Source organism: Sorex fumeus, unplaced genomic scaffold (genome assembly GCF_029834395.1).
Source record: "Sorex fumeus unplaced genomic scaffold, SorFum_2.1 ptg000006l, whole genome shotgun sequence".
Classification (NCBI taxonomy): domain Eukaryota; kingdom Metazoa; phylum Chordata; class Mammalia; order Eulipotyphla; family Soricidae; genus Sorex; species Sorex fumeus.
In genome coordinates, this window is record NW_026606063.1 from 32,152,273 (window position 1) to 32,169,186 (window position 16,914).

A 16,914-nucleotide genomic window follows, 5' to 3' on the forward strand; every position below is an offset into this window, starting at 1 on the left:
TGGATTTCTGAAGGGAGAACGTTGGGAATGACATATCCATTCTGTGGAATTTGGTATGTGGGCAGGTGGACGTGGCTACCAAAGAGATCTGAGTAGAAGTCATGGACAATCTTCTTCATTGCCCTTCTGGAAGATGTGATAGATCCATCAGGGCGCTGGAGGGCAGTCATCTTGGTCTTGTAATTGGCAAAGGACAGGCGGGCATTAGGAATGCTTTTCCTGGCTTCTGCTGAATCGGCCATCACTGCTGCTCTTCTCTCATTCAGATCTTTCTTGATTGCTTCTCTGCACTGCCTTTTATGCTCGGATGTTCTCTTGCGGTTGCCTGAGGCTTGCGTCAAGACACGTTGCCGAATAAGTTCAAGATTTTCAAAGACAGGCATTTTTTGTAGCTATCTCTTTTGGTGTCCCTCGTACAATCATGGAGGTGCTGAACCAGTCGATCATATTCCTCATAAATGTTTTTAATGACGGCATCTTCCTATGTTGCTGCTATAGTGCCAAAGAGCTCCCAGTTGGTGGTCGTTCTGGGAGTTCTCTTCTTAAAGTTTTCAGCCCTTTCTCTCCACTTTGTGAAGTAGAATTTTGCATGAAGGAGACGGTGTTCCTGTCCCATTTGGAATTTTGGAACAACAGCAACAACTGTCAATTGAGTATGATGTGGTCAATTTTGTTGTGGAACCATCCACCGAGAGACTCCCAAGTCCAACATTTAGATTTGGCCTTCTGGAACTGTGGGTTACCATTAATGGTCTTGGTCGACATGATGAACTCAGACAGTCTCTCACCCTGTTCATTCCATTCTAGGCCATGAGTCTCGATGTGGAGTTCTTCACCTGATTTTCTCGGTCCTCTCTTGGCATTAAAATCACCAACAATGATCTTGTAGAAGGTGTGGTCTTCTTTATAGAACTTCTTCAGCTCCATGTAGAACTTCTCAATTTCTCCTTCATCATAATTGGATGTTGGTGTGTAGACAACGAAGATAGAAACTGCCGGCAGTGAGCCACATCTATTCAAGTGTAATCTTCCAATTTGGGTTCTTAGGCATTGAATGCATCACTGCTCATGGCCAAGTTCATGTTGACAAGGACACCAACACCTCTGATGCCTCTTTTGTCACATGTTCCAAGGAACAGTTCTTCTACAGTGTCGAAAACTGTGTGATATAATTGATGCCTTCTTGTCTCGGTCAGACCAATGATGTTATACTTGATCTTTTGCGCTTATACCATCATGTCCTCGATGGATATATCAGATGCCAGCGTACATGCATTGAATGTATAGACAGTCATTTTTGTCTTTCTTTGTTTTGGCAGCCTAGTTCAGCTTTGAGATTTTATCTGTATTCCCTTCCTCATCCTTCTTAACACTGCCGTATTGGTGTCTCTTTCAGGGTCAGGGCAATGAGAACCATTGTATTTACTGGTATTGGCATATCGAATACACCACAGAAAACTTGCCAGGCTCTGCTGAGCAGGCAGGATACTCTCATTAGCTTGCCAGGCTCTCCAGAGGGATAGAGGCTTTTAGGGAGGTCCCTAATTGTCCTTGAAGGTGTTCCCATGGTTCAAACCATATTTGAACCCTATCAAATATGGTGCAGCAATCCTGGAATATGGCTATTAAGTGTCTTATGATGTGTCTGGAAATGTCCTGGAGCGTGGTGGCAGCTGGGTAGTGGAGGTAGTGGATGTAATCTGCTTTGCTGATGACATTGTTCTAATAACACCAAACATTAGCCAAGCGGCATAAATGCTGGCCAACTTCGACCATGAGTGTGGAAAGGTCAGACTACAGCTGAATCTCACGAAGACAATGTTTATGAGAAATGCTCTCCTTCCTGACATACCATTTGCTCTCAATGGAACGAACATCTCCGAATGCAACAGTTACATGTACCTAGGTAGAGAAGTCAATATGACAAATGACCTGGCACCTGAGTTGCACAGGCGGAAGAGAATGGCTTGGAACGCCTTTAAGAGCATCGAAGAAATAGCTAAGAGGATGAAGAACCTCTGGCTCCAGGCACATCTCTTCGATTCCACTGTTATTCCTGCATTAACATATGCTTCAGAGAGCTGGGCCCTACACAAACAGGATGAGTACGCTATTCGTGTCTCCCAAATAGGAATCAAAAGAGCTATGCTTGAGTATCATGCTTCACTCAAATGAGAGAAAGAATCCGGAGTTCTGGCCTCTGTCAACAATCAAGAATCAGTGACGCTGTTTCATTTGCCAAGGCATCAAAAATCAGATGGACTGGACATGTAATGAGACTTGGAGATGACCGCTGGACTAGAGCCATTACCAACTGGTTTCCACGGGACTTCAAAAGATCGCGTGGCCACCCACCTTGGAGATGGTCACTTCTTCGTCAAAACCCTGAACGATTGGTTTGAGGCTCTTTGTATTCCTAGAACAAGCAGACGCCATTGGGCTACACTGGCGTGCGACAGGGATGAATGGAGACATTACTGGTGCCCACTCAAGCAAATCAATGAGTAACTGGATGTCAAGTGATCAAGTGATTGTAGTTAAGTTCTTTTGTAATTTAATTTTCCTCTTTATAAATATCCACATATTTTATCATATCCAAGAGAAGTAAAAAATAGTCAGGGCTTGAAAGCAGCAGGAAGGTGTGTAAATATCTACCTCATACGAGTTATATACACTTTAGAAATGTGTTTAACTTTATGAGCTATGGTTTATGATTTATATAACTGCTCTGTGTTCATAAAATATACATGCTTTCATTATTGTCACTAAACATCAATAAGATACTGAACCTGTCCTCCATTATACAGGTAGACAAGTGATATAGAATACTACATTTCTATAACAATATTTTCATCATATTCCAAAAGCTGCTGGATACTTGTCATCTTCTTTTTAAGAAAAGTTATCTAATTAATAAGAAGCTGAATAGCTTCATAAATGAGGCATAATTTGAAGGTGAGATGTACTGTGACCTTGTCAAGGATACCAGGTCTCTAAGCCCAGACTTTCTGATAGTCCAGGCAATCTTCCATCTATTCCACAGCCAATGTAATTTTCTCTCACGGAGATGGACTAAAGTTCACAGTTTTGATCTTTTGCAGGTGCTCAAAATGTCCCTCTCATTACTGTAATATGCTGTTTCAGTTGCTCCAATGATTGTGTATATCAGCCTAATTGAGTGCTAACTGATGCAATACAGCTATAGTTGCTAGAAGCTTAATTTGTTCTCTAAATACTTCCCTTGAGCTTCAATGTCTTGCTACAGCTTTTGCATTAGAAAGTATGGAATAGACACATTTCTCCTCATATCTGATTATGGTATTACTATCCCGTTTTAACAATGTACTTCTTTTATGTTGCTTGACATGGTGATTCTAATGTTAGGTCTAGGTATCAGTCTTTTAAAGTTTTAACTTAGAATGTAAATTCATGTGAGAAAGATAAGTGAATAACTTTGTAAAGCAGTCAACTTTCTAAAAGTTGATAAAACAGTTTATTGCATTAGGGTAAAGCATATTTTCTTTCTTCTGGATCCAAAATTTTCCTTTTCTAAATAATTCACTTAATATTTAATTCCCAGTTAATTCACTTAATATTTATCACTGTATCACTGTTATCCCTGGAGGCCACTTATCGATTTACTCAAGCAGGCGCCAGTAACATCTCCATTCGTCCCAGTCCTGAGATTTTGGCAGTCTCTTCTTACTCATCCTTCCCAATGGTACTGTATTGGAGGCTCTTTCAGGGTCAGGGGAATAAGACCCGCTATTGTTATTGTTTTTGGCATATCAAATACACCACGGGGAGCTTGCCAGCTTGCCATTTAATATGTACATTATAAAATCAAAGAAAATCTTTAAAAACTCAAAAACTAAGAGAGCTGAAGAGATAGTGTATAGGGTATGGCATTCAGTTCAACAGGTTTGATCCACACAACATATATGTTCTCTTGAGCCCCACCAGGAATGATCCATGAGTATTGAGACAGAAGTAAGGCATGATTGTGACTAGGTGGGTCAAAACACAAACAAACAAAACTAGAAACTCAGGAATAAGGGCAAGGGAAATTGTTTAAAGTGCTGGCCAATATGCTTTATATATTTGAGGCCCTAATTTTGATCCCATCTCATGACTCATCTGAGCACTACCTGTCATAGCCTCCAGTGTCACTGGGTCCAAGCAACAATGCTTTATCAAAACCTAGTACTGAACCATCAGTACCGGGGCACAGAGAGTGGCCTTTAAGTCTCCTGAGAATTACCCTTAGGTCCCCAGACCCCCAAAATAAAAACTCAGGAATTAACCAGGAGCAATGGACCCTTAGGCATGTAGGGTACACTGGGTCTTATTGTATGGAACCATCTCATTTCAGAAATGTTCTGAAATTTTTATCATCATTATATAACAGTACATGTAGCATCTATCATCCAAAGCATCATTACTGGAATAAAGGAATACTCCTTACTTTGTTCATTATTTAATTACCCAAAAACTTTATGTCTACTTCAGCATAATTTTTAAGAATACAAAAACACCAGAATTTTCTTATTTAACATAAATAGTTGTTTAATCCTAATCTTTGATAGGCAATTATCCAAAGAATTTAAATGAATAAAGAAAGATGCAGTCAGCTCTTACCATATGGCATAAATTGATTTTCAAAATTCTGGTCCCAAAATTCTTCTATATTGAGTAGTTGCAATTTATCAGTAAAATTATCAGTGCCTCATCATGATTTCTTATAGTGCTCCAATTAAAACTTCCATTCATTAAATAATACATACTGAAATACAACAACATAGAACAACTTTCACACACTTCCCTCTTATTGTGGTGGGAAGGTGCTCGGTGGTAGGATTGGTGTTTGAATATTATCTGCAATGAATTATTGTGAACTACTTTATGAAAATAAAATGTATAAAAAATTCAAATAAATAAATAAAATAATACATACTATTGATTATTCTTGTCCACCAGAACCTGTGTTAGGGGCCCTCTTTTTTTCTGCAAAATAGAGAGAAAAAGTATTACTTGAATGACTCAGGAAAGTTGTAAGCCACCAGCAAATAGTAAAATTTTTGTTTGGGTCCTAAAAAAAAGAAGTAAAGCTGTGTGTTTTTTTTCCTAATTTGCATAAATTTGGAGTTCACAAATTAGTGATGAAATTTCTCAGAGCACATTCCTAATTTTTGATTACCAATTCACTCAGAGGTGAATCATTTGTCTTATTTATAAAACTCTCTTTAGGGACTTAAAAAGTAGTGTTTTCATAAAGCATTTTTGTTTTGTTGTTCTAATTAAAAATGCATTTTTTTCGTCTAAGACTCACACGGAGTCAGCTACTTTAAAAACTATAGGTAGGAACTAAACAGTCAAATTTCTGCTCTTTGGACATTAAAAAATGAATGGTTCTCATTAAACTGATCATAACTGGCCAACTGGCCTATGCTCAGAATAGGAAGCAAGAAATATAACACAATTAAAACTCTGAAGCCCCAGTTTACTTTCATTTATTCATTAATTTATTAGGAGGTTACGGCTTATGCTACCTGTTAATGTTCCGGGACTACTTCTGGCTCTGTGCTCAGGGGTCACTGAACCAAGGCTTCTCATATTCAATTCATGTGATTAGCCTGTTAAGCCATCATTCTGGCCCCAAGTTTACCATTAGAACATTATTTTTGGAGAATTTAAAAAACTCAGTGTGTCTAATATCAGACACCTTTGCCCAAGCTTATGAGGTGCTTTTAAACTCAGATGATTATCAAGGCTCTAGTTCATTCAACTTGTTTTTAGAGTGTTAGATACGCATTCAATTTAATGGGGATAATTTTAGCATCTCTCTTTTAAGCATCATGTGTGGTAAGATTCTTTGCTTGTTTAAAACTTTAGAATGCATGTGATAAACTAACTGTTCTTGCTGCTAATAATATTACCATCTCTAGACAGGAGGAAGAGTACCACCTCAGAGGGTTCTTTCAAGGAAGTGACATAATTTGAAATTCAAGATTGAGGATTTCAGAGGCTAACAGGTTACAACACACTCCCCTGAAACTACTCAGCATATTCCCTGAGCCTCCCTAGGGTGATGTTTGCCATGGAAACAAATCCCACCCTGGGATGCGGGGAGGAAGGAAGCAGATGCATCTCTTGGTACAGTCCAAAATCAGCTTGTCTCTGGAGAGGAACATCTGCCACCTTCCATGATGGGAGACTGCACAGATATTTGTTTACTTTTCACTTACTTATTTTACTTCTCCAACCCTGGAGCTTTTTCCAACATCCCTGAGAAGAAGCCAAGATAGTATAAGGTGAAGAGGTATGTGTGGTTGTGTTGAGCTTGGGTGCTCAAACCCGGGTCACACTACAGAGATTTCCTAGAGAACAAATTTGTCATGGTTATTTGTATGTAGCAGACCCATAGCTGCTGGCCTTCAAGGGGACCAAGCCTTCCTAATTCCTGGCACCAAAAGGCTTAGCTCCCCAGTATCATGAATTTCCCCAGATGGCTCAGCAGGTGGAAGGAAAGAAAGACAGGACATTTGGTTTTCAAGTGACAGAATGCTTTCCAGGAAAGTAATCTGATGAAATAAAATTGATTTCTGCTGCCTTCTTTTTCCCTAAAGGCAGTACAGGGCCAGAACAGAATCATTGTCAAAATGTGACAAAATCCAGGGTGTCTGACGTGAGGTTAGTGTGGATGAGACAAGACTGCAATCACCTGTCACCGCTGTAGACCAAAGACCAGCCAGACAATCCAACTGTGAACCAAGAAGAGCATTTGGTCTAGGTAAAGATCAAGCACCAAAACATTCATTCCAACTGTGGTACAGCGATATTCTATTAATGGTGTCTAATATATGTATGTATTCAGGACATACATATTACAGTCTGGATAATTTATTTGTCACAGAGACTCATAAGTATAGTGAGGACTGCTTAAAATTTGCCATGACCTCTGCCTTGTAGATTCCAGCAGCACCTTACAATTGTGATAGTGAAAAAAATCTCCAAACATTTCCAAATATCTAGTGAGTGTGTGTGGGGGGTGGGGGGGAGGGGACAAGATCACCTAGGTTTATAACAATTTCTTTTGCTATCATATTTCTTCACAATTAATTTATGACAAATGAGCTGATGTAAGAAGTTAGAGGATTGGTAAAGTCAAGAAGGTCAGGCTTATGCTCTTCAATTGATAACAAACTAAAACTTTTTCTTTTCTAGTCAGAAATTCTAAACTGCATGATCATTTCTCAACTCTGTTTCTTTAAGAATATTTTTCTATGTTTTTCTTTATTTTATACCAATAGATATTATAATCTTTTGTTTATTTAACTATGATCTCAATTACATAAAATGCTCCTCCCTTGGGAAAGAGGTGCAGGAGATTCAGGGTCAGTGAAATCCCATGTTCCCCAATCATCCTTTCTATCATCATCGTAGTGAGAATGATGCCACAATCTCAGCTAAGGAACAGGGTCACCAAGATTCAGAAGCATGCTCCTGCCAATATAACACAGGAAGATAAAATCCATTTGACTCCAGACTCAGACACTTTCTTCTAAGTGATGAGCTTTATAAAGGAAAAAAAATGAATCCATGTTTGTAGGCACAACAACATAGCATAAGGTGTGTGTGTTCAGGTATCCACTTGTCTTGTTCTGAGTCAACTTGTTTTAGCTTTTTCTCTTCTTAACTCAGTGCTCCTTATCATTTTTATTCCACAGAAACATTTATGATCACAAAGATCATTTATGATCATTTATGATAGAGTTAGAATTAACTATCAGAAAGTTAGAGTCTACTTTTCTTTTTTTTCTTTTTTTTTATTTTATAAAGTAGTTCACAATATTTGATTATGTTTAATATTCAAACATCAATGCCACCACCATACACCTTCCCACCACCATATTTCGGGTGTTTCCATCCCATAACCTAATCCCTGTCCCAAAGCAGAATGAAAATAATATAATATTTCCCTCTAAGGTTGGTTGCCTCCTACTTTAAATCCCGTTAAAAACTGATGTAGTACTCTTGGAGTATGGGTAGGGTGTGTTCTATGAAGTGTTGCATGACCTGATTTGCAGCCACACAGTCCAGGAATAGGTTCACTCGTGGGTGAGGCTCGGCCCCAGCATGTGGAGAGCAGCAAAGAGCATGGCTGCAGTTGAGTTCTGAAGGTTTTCTGCTGCCAGGGCTGGGTCCCTTGGGGTGGGAAGGGGTCTCACCCGCACCCTCTGGGGGCGCTCCAAGTGAAACAGACAAGTGCAGGATTGCGTAGCATGTTTATGGCGAGCATCATGTTAGGTTCCAGAGTCTACTTTTTTGTGTGTCAGGTACATATATAGTTCATACTCCTCCTTTTCTATGAATTTGTCTCATCTCTAATGAGAGAAGGTGGTACCTCTGCTGAACTTCATAATACAGTATCTGCATAACTGTGTCCTTGATGTCTCTTAGTTGAGTACCTGGACAGTCAGAAAACTTTCTAGAACTTCATCTTTGAGGGCATATGACCTGATGTTTTTTAGTACTTTTTTTTTCTCCTAGAGTGTGCACTGAACTTCCTCCATATTTGTGGTATTGACTTTGTGCACATCTAACTGAACCTACATGCAAAATTTTGAGTCATTCTCTCACTTGTGAGCATTTTTGCAAGGCATCTCATTCATGTGGAAGATATTTAAAATTACGATTCTTGATTTTCAGCCAAGAAATTAGCAAGACTTCTCCCCTCCCCCACATCTGCCATCCACCCTCTTGATTAACAGGTGCTGTTTCTATGAGGAAATTTAATAAACAAAAACATAAATAATATTTGGTCTCTTAGAGATCTGTGGTGAGTTTTACAGAAAGCTGGGTATAGGTTTTACAATAGGTGAATTATTTCTATAGGTTTCTAGGCCTTCAGAAATCAGGTATAATTTAATTATTTGGGTATATGTGTGTGTGCAACCACCTATATTACCAGTCCAGATTTGCTGAAGCTCCTGTGTCATTCGTGAAATGACAGATGCCACAGGCCTATCACTCATCTATTCATAGGAAAATGGACTAGGTAGTGCAATATTTTAATTGGGAATATACTGACTTAGGATTGCTCTAAGACAGACAAAGTTACCACCCAGGTGCCAGGATAGTCAAGAAAATAATGCCAGTATGTAGAATTGGATCTCAGTCCTGACAGGTAAAGAGTCATTAAATGGGAGACAATTGAATGATTTTTTTTGGAAGGAAAGAGCATTAATACGCCCTTTCATTATGTGTTTGGAATATGTGAGAATTAAATGAAGGGCATGTGCAGTAGGAGAAACTTGAGAATGAGCCTGTAAAGTACCATGAGTGGACCTTCGAGAACTTGCCTATTATGTTAACTGAACACCTACAAGTGGCCAAGCATGGAGTGCCTTCTGAGAGTCGTGCCTCACCACCTAGTGATGGAGTTAAAGCTGATGGTAAAATTCATGTCAAAAATAAGCCAGGATTTCTTTCCATGTTTGGTCATCAAGCGTCTATGATGACTTAAGGTTCAAGTAGAGTATTGTAATATACCTTTTCCCACTTTTACAGAGGTGCCAAGAAGCATTAATTATTTTACAAAGAGTTATACAGACAGTGTGAGTGGCATTGAGTGCATAAACTCTGACATTGTTTCAGAAAACGTTGCTAGTACATCTTTAGTCTCCAGGATTCTGCCAGGTTTTATGGAGAAGCAGAGATGCCATCTCACTATCCCTAGGCACTGATTAGAGTTGCGAAGGGTGGACATGCATTCAACAGTCAACATATCTTGTTGAGAGTTATGCAACCTTCAGATATAGAAAAGCGAATTTGAGTATAAATCTGTATCAGAAACTGTTCCTTTGTCAAAGCTGGCATTTGGGCCTGGAGAGATACTTTCGGGGACTATCATAGACTTGTCAAAAGTGTTCTGGTTCCACTCAATGACAGCAACTCTTTCACAGATCCTAGTTTATGACAAAAGACAATATTTCAAGGTATTTCCAAATATCCGCACAGGAGATGACAAGATCATCACCAGCTATTCTTCAGAGTTTGCAATCTGAATAGAAATAGATACAGTGTGTCTATAAAAGAAATATGAACCCAGTCATTGCACTCACTCAGGTTTCTGGCAAAACCCAGGGAGAGATCATTGGAGAAGTTAGACACAAATCCCTTTTTTCTCCAGGCCCCAGGAAAAGCACGTTTCCTAGCACATGGGGAAACTAGGATGATTGCTCATTTTAAAGCAATCAAAGCAGAACAAATTATAATAAGGAAAAAACCCTTCTCTTCTCATTGGATTCAATTTTAATTGTCATTGAGAAAATCAAGAGAACAAAATAGGAAGAGGTAAGACACATGGGAAAAGTGGCTGAGAGAAAACAGGTACTGATTCTTCCATAATTGGTAGTGAGTGTGAAGAATAAGACGCACATTATTTACTGAGGTATCCGTGGATGACAGAAGCAGACTTGACGATTTACTATGCTCACATCCAAATTCATTGTACACTGATAAAGATAAGTATGTTTTAGAGTATATTAATTGTGGTAAATAAATTGTACCTATGAGAAAATTTCATTTTTAAAATAAGAATAACTTATCTTTAATTTTTATACTTAAAGGTTTGATTTATTGAAGATTATAGTATTTTAAATATCTTTTAACTATGTAAATGAAAACCACATCATATCCCTTCCCAAAATAATTATTCCAGAAGTCTTGATTATATCCAATTGGGAAGTGGATATTATATTGATGACTAATGTACATTTAAAAAATAAAATACACTAGGACACAAAACTGCATTAAATAAACATTAGCTTCCCACATGAGCATTTGTATGAAACAGAAAGGTTAATAAAACATGCCTTCCCCACCTGCGTACACCCCAGTAGGGGAGGTATTTCTTTGGGTTAAGCTTTTGATGCAGATGGTCCTGTATAAATGCAAATATGTTACTCTGAACAAGATACAGCATTAATCAACACATTATCACCAAGTTATTAATGAGGTAAGCCAATTAGGACACTCATTCACTTAACATTTATTGTACTATTTCCATATGCCAACCACTGGCTAAGTTCTAGGGACACAGAAGGAAAATTGACATGAGCTCCTGTCTAAGATACAAGGTAGTTTATTAAGAAAGACTTATGAACTTGTAAGCTGAAGTTGCAGACTCATACCCTTTTTTTTCTGGCAATTCTGATTTTCTTCCAGTTCTGTCCTCAGTATTCACTCCGAGCATTCAAGTCAACGGGTCCCAATTTGGAGTGCATATTTCAATCTTGTTATCAAACTAGTTGACTCAGTCCCTTAACTTTTTAAGATCAGGGAATCAAAATAAGTAGGTAAAAATGACTCAATCCATAAAATAGTGGAGGGGTCCTGATGCTGAAAAATTTCCAATATATTCAATGAAAATGCAAGGAAATGTGAATACTTTTTTAAATTACTTTTTAAATTTTATTGTATCACTATGTGATATAGTTACAAGCTTTCATTTTTGAGTTACAATCACACAATGATCAAACACCCATCCCTCCACCAGTGCACATTCCCCACTACCAATATCCCCAGTGTAACCCCACTATCCCACTTGGGCATTATGGATTGCAATGCAGATACTAAGAGGTTATCATGCTTGCTCTTTTATCTACTTTCAGCACACATCTCCCATCCTGACCAATTCCTTCAACCATCATTTGCTTAGTGACCCCTTCTCTATTCCAGCTGCCTTCTCCCCCCTCTGCCCTCCGACCTCCTCATGAGGCAGGCTTCCAGCTATGGAGCTGTCTTCCAGGTCCTTGTATCTACTGTCCTTGGGTGTGTCATGTTATTTTATTTTATAATCCACAAATGAGTGCAGTCCTTCTATATCTGTCCCTCTATTTCTGATTCATTTCACTTAGCATGATGCTCTCCATGTCTATACTTATAATACTGAAAATAGAATGATTTGGTCTTTTGTTCCTGCCCCTTAATGGAGAATGTTGGTTACATGGCAATTGTGAAGGATATAAATCAGAGTCTAGAATCTAGGTGTTACATACATCCACAGGGCTTTGAAGAATTCCTTATGGATGCAGTGAAGCTTTGCCTGGTAGAAAATCTTAGTGGGTATATGTTACAGAAGACAATATTCATTTTATACTAGATAAAATACTTCACATATGAAACAAGGAAACTTTGATCCTAGTGATACATGGATTATTATAATGCTTAAAGAAGACTTCTCAGTACTTGGAGAAACTTGGTGATACATGGACACACTTCCATCCACCATCACCAGTCAACATGTTTAGAAACATAATAAAGATTCCAAATTCATCAATACTCTGGAGGTATATGCATGCATACATGCATATAGCATATGCATGGTTGTATATGTGTATTTGATAGATATAGATATAGATATATATGATATTTCACTGTCACTGTCACTGTCCTCCTGTTGTTCATCTATTTGCTCGAGCGGGCCCAGTAATGTCTCCATTGTGACACTTGTTACTGTGTTTGGCATGTTGAATACGTCATGGGGAGCTTTCCAGGCTTTGCCGTGCAGGTGAGATACTCTCCATAGCCTGCTGGGCTCTCTGAGAGGGGCGGAGGAATCAAACCTGGGTCAGCCGGGTCAGTCACATGCAAGGCAAATGCCCTACCCACTGTGGTATCACTCAACCAATATGATTTTTATAACTGTACAAACTTGAAAATAGGCTAATATCTTATTTTACTTTTATATCTCAATAAGGATTTATTGGAAGTCACAGAAATCATATGCTAATATTTTACTAATAGTAGACTCAGACAAGCCAAGTATGATCAGTGTTCCAGTATTCATTCATTCATTCATTCATTCATCATCCTGTTATTCGTCGATTGCCTCGAGCAGGCCCCAGTAACGTCTCTTTCATCCTAGCCCTGAGATTATATTCAAGGCTCTTTAGGAGAATGAGACCCATCATTGTTACTGGTATTTGGCATATTGGGTACGCCACGGGGAGTTTGCCAGACTCTGCCCTGTGGGCAGGCTACATTCGATAGCCTGCAAGTTTGTCCAAAGTAGGAATGAGATAATAAGATGTCATAAAAAGATGTCCTGATAAGATGTCAGGTTCCGGGAGCTGGATTTTATAGTCTCTGAGTCTTGGCCGTTGATGGGATTACACGGGATTACACGGCTCCAGGGGGCCAGGTGGTGGGTGTGACCCCCGCCTACTGGAATTTGGAGGATCTGGGTGGAGGATGCTCGACTCCAATCCGAGTAGGCTTGGAGATCTCGGCCCCGGAACCCACGTGGATTTGTCCCTCTGCCAGTACCTTCATGTGTGCGGAGAGTGATCTAAGCATGGTGGTGGCTGGGCCTGGAGGTCTTCGGTTGCTGGAGCCCTGGTCGGGGCGGGGAGGAAAGCTCAACCCGCTCCCCTCCAAGGGGCCTTGGTGAGGAACAGCCAGGCACGGGGACAGGAGACTGCACTGTTCTCGTCCAGGAGCTGGATTTTATAGTCTCTGAGTCTTGGCCGTTGATGGGATTACACGGCACCAGGGGGCCAGGTGGTGGGTGTGACCCTATGTTTATGTTCACCTATAACATTTTGCTTGGTACATAATTTTCTCTGTGTTTTAAAAGACAAGCAAGTTACTAATATTAATGGATAAATAAATCACTTATATTTTCAAAACCAATGAAAAGTTAGGATTATTAAATATCGACAACCTGGCAGGCTACCGAATGTAACCTGCCCACATGGCAGAGTCTGGCAAATTCCCCGTGGCATACCCAATATGCCAAATACCAGTAACAATGATGGGTCTCATTCTCCTAACCCTCAAAGAGCCTTGAATATGGCACTTTTTAAAAAAATCTCAGGGCTAGGACTAAGGAGATGTTACTGGGGCCTGCTCGAGGCAATTGACGAATAACAGGATGGTCGCGATCATGATCGTGATTAAATATCAAAGTCACATTTTATATACATAATATTCAATGGATAACTTGGTGGATATTCTTCAGTAAAGATTTCTCAGTTAACTAATATCAAGTATCAAATCAGCTAATCTTGCTTTTATCAATGTTTATTTCTTTATTAAACACCAATGCCATATTGAATTTTGAGAACTAAAGAATTCTTTTTAACTTCATATGTATATAGAGTACTTTTTCCTGGATTCTGAGCAAATAAATGATCTATAAAGTTAATTTCAGCTATTTTTGTATATGTTTATATTAGCAGACTGAATCTTTTACTCTTCCTTCCAATGAGAACAAGATAAAAACGACTAATTTTTATAACATAACTATTAACATGTGTCCTCTAAACGTTGAAGAACAATTAAATATATATAAGAGAAAAACCTAATAGCCAAGATATATAATGACTTATAAAACTCAAGCCTGAAAAACCCATAATGCCATCAGAAAACTAATAATTGAGCTTCCATATGACAAAGCAATTCCACTCTTAGCATCTACCCCAAAAATTCTATTCCAAAAAGACATTTTTTTGCCCCGAAGTTCATTGCAGCACTATTCACAATAGCCCAAATCTGGAAGTGTCCAATTGTCCAATAATAGATGATTGTATAAAGAAATCATGTATATGTGCTCATAGATTACTACTTGACAATAAGAAAAGACAAATTCATGAACTTGCTGCTACATGGGTGATCTGGAAAAGTATATGAGTGAAGTTAGACAGAGACAGATAATGTTCTCTCTCAAGTGTGGGATATGAAGAAACATAATTAGGAAACAACAAATAGCTTAAAGCAACATAATATAATACCTAGTCTACAGAACTAAATTTAGAATAGGTGGGGGTTGGGGTTGAGGGTATTGAAATAATGGTGGAGGGAAGCAGACTCTCTGATGGATGATGTGGTGTTGGAGAGTTTTAGGTATAAAAACCATTATCATATACTATTGTAAATTATGGGCTGGAGCAATAGCACAGCAGTTAGGGCATTTGCCTTGCATACAGCCAACATGGCCGACCCCAGTTCGATTCCTCTGCCCCTCTCGGAGAGCCCGGCAAGCTAACGAGAGTATCTTGCCCGCATGGCAAAACCTGGCAAGCTACCCGTGACGTATTCGATATGCCAAACACAGTAACAAGTCTCACAATATTACTGGGCCCACTTGAACAAATTGAGAAACAACGGGAGGACAGTGGCAGTGATTGTAAATCATAGCACTGTAGCTCTGTCCTCCCGTTGTTCATCAATTTTGCTTGAGAAGGCACCAGTAACGTCTCACAACAAATTGTAAGACTTGTTACTGTGTTTGGCATATCGAATACATCACAGGTAGCTTGCCAGGCTTTGCAACAAGGACGAGATACTCTTGGTAGCTTGCCCGGCTCTCTAAAAGGGGTGGAAGACTCGAACCCGTGTTGGCCATGTACAAGGCAAATGCCCTATCCGCTGTGCTATTTCTCCAGCACATTGTAAATCAAAGTGCTGTAAATTAAAAATAAAGTTTTCTTTATTTTAAATTGTTAGCTGCTTGGAAATAAAAGAAATTAAGTGTTATTTTTTATTCATGATCTAACTTTCTATACAATTGTATCATGGTTCTTGACCAATAAATGGACAGACTCAAATGGTGATTATATAAAGTAGTGAAAACACCATATAACTCAAACTCTTCTAGCTTTTTTTACTGATAAGAATTCAAGTCTTTTTATTCTTTCAAGGCTATAGGCACTGAGATCATATATTTTTTTTCTTGAGTGCCTTCATTTAGGGCACTTATTTGTTTGTAACATGGTATTTTTCTCCTTAAAGAAAAAATGGAGGGTCCCAGTTTACTGGCTGTCAGTAACCACTGCCCAACAAATAGCCAACACCAAGAAACCTCATAAATGGATATTTGAAACTGCTGATGATCTATAGATTGACAAGTAATTTTACAATTAAATACATAGCTAACTGAATTCAGTGAAAGTAAGCTTGAATAAATAAAGACTCTTTCTGACAGAATATTTTGTCAATTGACATTTGTGCCTAATTGCTAAACTCTTTTAAAGGATAATCAACCCTTTAATTTCCAGTTCTAGACAAAGTTCTGATACTGATTAAATATATTCCAATAAAATGTTTTCTACAGTCTATCACACAATTGTGAATATCATAGGTTTTCTTACTGAAGGGCTCTAATGACTTGATACAGAATTTTACAGTCCAGTTTGAATGGAAAAATATTTATAATGACATAAGAGTGAACTTGGCTAATAAACATATTTACTAGCAATTTCCATCTCTATATTAAAATATACTAATTAAAATATACTTATTGAAATTACCAAATGTGAGACTACATTCCTGCCACAAAATGACTTTTGACAGAAGGCCTCAATTTCACTATTTTCGATTATGATTTTTTTACAAGAACTTGTAATTTTTAATGTATATGACATGAATATTATAATAATTATTCATGTGGTTCCACACTTAATGTGCTTAACATCCTACTTTACAATAAAAAGTTAAAATATGTCTAGATATTATTTTTAAATTACAGTATAAAATTATAACATGATACATTACATATATTTTGACTAATTACTGTTCCAATCATTTCATGAAATTACTATTTATATGTTTATAGTCAGCTGAAATAGTTTAAGAAAACTGCAAAGACATTTGATTAACTAGAAAGGCAATGTGAAAAACCAGTTGATGTTCTAGAAAAGATTCATCCAAACTTTAGGTCCTAAAAGATTAAAATAGTATGCATGACTTTAGAGGGTTGAGTATAAATACACAAAACTTGGAAGACAAAAATAAAAGAGTGAGTTCAAAACTAATATGACAACGAAGAATAATCATTAGAGAAAGGCAGATATTAAGTTACTACAATTGAGTTGCAGAGTATCTTGCAACCTCCTCTCTAAGATCAGG